The sequence below is a fragment of the Apium graveolens genome, chromosome 4 (genome assembly GCF_009905375.1).
Source record: "Apium graveolens cultivar Ventura chromosome 4, ASM990537v1, whole genome shotgun sequence".
Classification (NCBI taxonomy): domain Eukaryota; kingdom Viridiplantae; phylum Streptophyta; class Magnoliopsida; order Apiales; family Apiaceae; genus Apium; species Apium graveolens.
The window spans coordinates 134,881,302-134,886,587 of NC_133650.1; the positions used below are offsets into that span (position 1 = coordinate 134,881,302).

Sequence of the window (5,286 nt, forward strand, 5' to 3'; positions counted from 1 at the left end):
AATATAAAAGAGTCATAAGCCCTCGAATAATATTTGAAATAATATTCAATAAATAATATAAAGAGTCATAAGCCCTCGAATGAATATTCAAATAATATTCATTTAATAAAATAAAGAAGTCATAAGCCCTCGAATGAATATTCATAATAATAATCATTAAATAAAATAAAGTTATCGAATAAACCTTATTCGATTAATAGTTTTGAAAACTATAACCATATATATATAAATATATATGTATATATATACATATATACAAAATCTACTCGGGATCCTCGACTCCCGGTTTTAGAAAATGTTTTCACCTTTTGGGTCCTTATAATAAGGGTATATGCAAAATACTGCTATCCTCTAGCATAGGTATTATCAACTGAACCAACAGATATATATATGGCAAGAATACGAAACAGGCATGCATATGTACCATATAACATGCTACAATATATCGCAAGAATCTGCTATAACAAATATGCATTTAACGCAAGATCATGCATATACACAAATACATCACAACAACAGTATAACGGATAGAAAACTTGCCTGAGTGACTGGGGGTTACGAATGGCTCGGGACGAGTCTGGTAACCTACAAGCAACAAGTAAGTTGGAATTAAACCAAAGTCACTTGTAAATCTATACTCTAACCAACTCAGACTCTAACGCTCGTTTTGCGCTTACTAATTTTCTTAAGTCACTCGAGTACCCTCGGCTCCACCATTTTTAGTAATTTAACCTTTACGAGTTTTAACACTACTAGAAAAAGTAGAATAGACATCGCCTCTTTTACATCGTTTGCTTATTTCAACGATGTAAAAAGTATTTTAGACGTCGGTTGTAAGCAAGCGATGTCTTTTGTGCTTATAAACATCAGTTTGTTAGAAGAACCGATGTTAAATGTCTGTTAAAAAAATTTCAGCAGCGCGCCTTCCCCTTTCCCCTAGCCAAAATTTCATTCCCTCTTAAATTTCCCCCGTTTTGCCTTAGTTTATTTTCAACTCTTCCCCCTCTTTTCAACTTTATCCTCAAATATACATTTAAAAAAACACAAAATCAAAAATCAAAGCTATCAAAACTATCAAAACTCTCTCTCTCTGGCGGAAGAACATCTCTCTCTCTCCATCACTCTTACTTCCCCTCTCCACCCATCTTTATGAACTCTCAACGTAGAACCCTAAATTCAAAACCTAACTTTCCAAATTGAAACCAAGAACTCACAATTAAGATCCCTAATTTGAATTATATCTTTCAATTACATGAACCCTAACTCTTGTTTTCAATAAATCGTTCGATTTGTGTTAACTAGGTGCAGATGAAGTTCCAATCGGCCTATCTATGTTGTTATATATCCTTATTCTGCTCAAATTAGTAAGTGGTTTTTAAATTTCAATTTTTAGCTTTTTAACAGATTTGTTGTTGTTTACAGTTATATATATAACTGATTGTGTCTCTTTTTCTTTTATTTTTGTTTTTACACTTTTGTTTTAGTTTTTTTGTTGTGTTTTTATTTTTTATTGAATGTGAATTACAAAGAACTAGTATGGTGATTATTGTGAAGAAAGCATGTTGTCTGTTATCTGGGACGCGTTACCTTCAATTACGGTCGTCGGAGGACAGGGTACTCATCTTTTCTCCTTGTTTTTAGCTCTGTCCATAACATTATTGTTATATTCAAGACGAATCTGTGAGCTATGATAAGTCAGGTTTATACACCCGAACCTCGCTGCCAAATACTTGTATTCTTACATTATATATATAGAGTAAATGCACGAGATAAACACAATTTATTACGGAAAGTTTAAGGTAATTTCTTGGAGTTAATATATTATATGCTCATTTGACTCTGTTTTCATTCTTAGTTCTGTAGTGAAGAATTTGGAATCAGCAAATACAATGTTTTCCTTTGTGTGGTGGATCTTTGGGTTTATTGGTCTCCCTTGATGGGCAAGCTTTAGTTGAGCAATCCCCGCAGCTCTATTGGTTCTATTGGTTCGTTTTGATACTATTTCCTTAAATTTGAACTATCATAATAAAATCTAAATAAGTGATTATATGTGATCTTAACGCAGGCTTTGTATAATATATTTGGCTTTTGATGTATTCTTTATTGTGTTTTGCATGACACTGGCATGCGTCATTAGGATTACGGTTTGTGCTGCCTTCCCTACATCATCGATGTCTTATATGCTTTGGTGGATCAGGTGAGGTGCTTTTATGCTTAATTGCTTATTCATTATGTCTATTTTTCTGATATCTTACTTGCAACCTGAAACACAACTTATATTGTAGGTGGAACCTGAAACAGCTTCCTTGGCCTTGCGGTATGCATCAGATTTGGCAGTATCAATAGAGTCCATGCTATCAACTTATTCACATGAGGTATCTTGATGTTTCAGTTAGCATTGTGTGGCCTGAGTGGCTGATTAAATTTTACTACGAGATGCTGAATTTTCAGTGAGTTTGAGGCCTGGGGCACCTCCTTTTACGGTTAATGCTGAAGATGTTGTTCCATATGATATCAAAACAGTTTGGTGACTGCTTGTCATATTTAACTGTTTGAAACTTACTACTTTGTTGTAAATTTAATAAGTCATAATAAGGAGATGCTTGAAACTAACATTCTGTTATTATTTGCTGAAGCCTGGTGGCTCTACCTCTTGTATTTTTTGATGTTCTGTATATAAACAACCAATTTTCAATGTTAAAATAATGGAATGATGGGTGACAATCACGAGATGTCAAGCGATTTCAGGCTTAATTCACCATTAGTTTTTAATGAATCCATGCTGGAAAAAGTATTAAGGGTAATCATTTATCTTCAATTATAAAAATTCGTGTTTAAGTTAGCATGTGTGGAATTATTTGTCAGCTGCTGGTTTAGGTGTTTGGAACTAGCTAATATAGGAATACTTGTATACAGACAAAAGCATATTGGTCGAGTTTTACTGAATGTTTGTCCTCTTCTCGGACCTTTAATTGTTCTCTTATAGATTTATATGTTATATATCTGTTATGCTTAGCAGATCTGAGGTTTTTTCCTACGCTTTGATGCAGCCTCCACGCTTTGATGACACAGAAACTGGAGAGCGAGTTGCAGCACCTAGGATATCACTTATCAGTTGGATTGGTATGGACTGTATTCAGAGGAGAGGTTCAATTTGTGGAAGCTATGTCTATGGCGGGGAAGGGTGACCTGCATCTCACTGGTCAACTTGGTGATGTTAATAAAGAATCGGCGCAGATTGCACTTACTTGGGTAAATCTGTTGCATTTTTTTATGCCAAGCAGATGCATATATATAAATTAAGCTAACGTTTTCCCAGAAAAGTAAATCTGATCTGAGTCTTGGTCAATTTTTCTTATTAAGAGAATACGACAATAAGCATCTATTTATAGTTACTTGCAAGTTGTGGTACCATATTCTAGACATGACACAGCAGTTCCAAATATTTCTTGAGATTATGGCATTTTATTCCAGATCAAGACAGGATTTAAGTTGTGTAAAACTATTATGTGTTTCGGTACAGTAATGGTATTTTGGTATTGTGTATAATGCCATGAAGTAAAAATGGTTTATAAGATACTCATTTACTCATATTAATGTTTTCTATGTGTGGTTCTGGATGCGTGTTTTATTATGTCATGTCATGTCAGTGTCGTATATATATTTTCTCAGTGCATAATTTATTTGCAGCATCACTATAAAGTTTCAAGCAGAACAAATAAACTACCAAAAGATGTATAAAATTACACATGACATATACTCTTTCCTAGTGTGACTCTTAATTTAGGTAAGATCAAGGGCCACTGAGCTTAAGTTCGCCGCTACGAAGGAAATAAATCTGTTGGAAGGACGGGATGTTCACATTCATTTTCCTGCTGGTGCGATACCTAAAGATGGTCCCTCTACAGGTGTGGCCCTTTTAACAGCCCCGGTGTTACTGTTTAGTCAGATAAAAGTAAGATCAGATACAACAATGACAAGGGAAATGACACTACAAGGTCTAGTTTTACCTGTTGGTGGTATTAAGGATAAGGTGCATATTCTGCCTATTTCTGTCTATTTATTAACCTTTTGTGGTTGCCCGTGATAGACGCTCATCTTAGAGAATAGAGTTAAAATTTCTAAATGCCTAAACTGATCTCTTCTTGTCGCATTTTTACAATGCCTTCATTATGGAATTGGGCAAGTTTGATATAAGTTAATATTGTTGTCTATCCGGCCAGTTCAATTATTCTTTATCTATTATTGTTTCTTTCATTTAATACCAGGTTTTTTGCTTGAGTATAGATTGTTGAATCCCAAGATTGGCCTGAGATTACGAAGTATGCTGTATGGTTTGTGCCCAAGCCTATAGATAGGAGGAGCTCATCCAGGATTTGTACAAAAGCTGGAAGAATCCAAACATGGGAGGGACTGAAGTACACGGTGGGACGATAAGGCACGCACACATCAATACATCTGATAGAAAGAAGAGTTTTGTTATTCTTTCTTCAGAATAGTAAAGATATAAATTACTTTGGTTGTTATTTTTTAAAATAGATATCGGATTGTTATTGTTGTATCTTTGAAAATTATATGTTTCTGGTTTTTCGTCATTGTAAGACTTTATCATCGTGATTTGGTAATGATAACTGAAGTTTTGCAACTAAAAAATATATTAATTTTAAAATGTGCATTAATAAAAAAAGTACATACATCATTGCAATGCAAAATGATGTCTATTAAAGCTTAATATATCAATTTTAGTTGAACATTTACATCAGTTGCATCAAACAAAACCGATGTTAAATACTACAACAACAAAAACTTAAAATAAAAAACTGATGTTATAAAGTTTTTAGACATCGGTTTATGACCAATAGATAGCGGTTTGAAATAAAGAACCGATGTCAAAAGTTATGTTTACATCGGTTTATCTTTCAAACCGTTGTTACTAGTTTAAGTAACATCAGTTTAATGAGTAAATGGAAATATTTTGCTTATCTCACATATGTTTAAATTGATAAAAATATCATATTATGATAATATATGAAGATTAGATATGCATTAGAAATTTAACATCTTTAAAAACTGATGTTATACGTCTTCTTTAACATCAGTTTAAAACTGATGTTAAATGGGGGGTCTTTAACATCACCCACGAAGACATCGGATTTTTTTGTTTATAGACATCGGTTTTTAGGCGATGTCTATTCTACTTTTTCTAGTAGTGTAAGGCGATTCCTTCGCGAGTGTCTTACCAACTACTTAACACACTTACCATAAATGTTTCATACATTAATTAAC

General features: G+C 33.5%; 1 pseudogene; it reads left to right on the forward strand.

Moving 5' to 3' along the window:
• The first annotated feature begins 2,713 nt into the window (after positions 1 to 2,713).
• On the forward strand, positions 2,714 to 4,437 carry LOC141719013 (lon protease homolog 2, peroxisomal-like; annotated as a pseudogene).
• Positions 4,438 to 5,286: the final 849 nt, after the last annotated feature.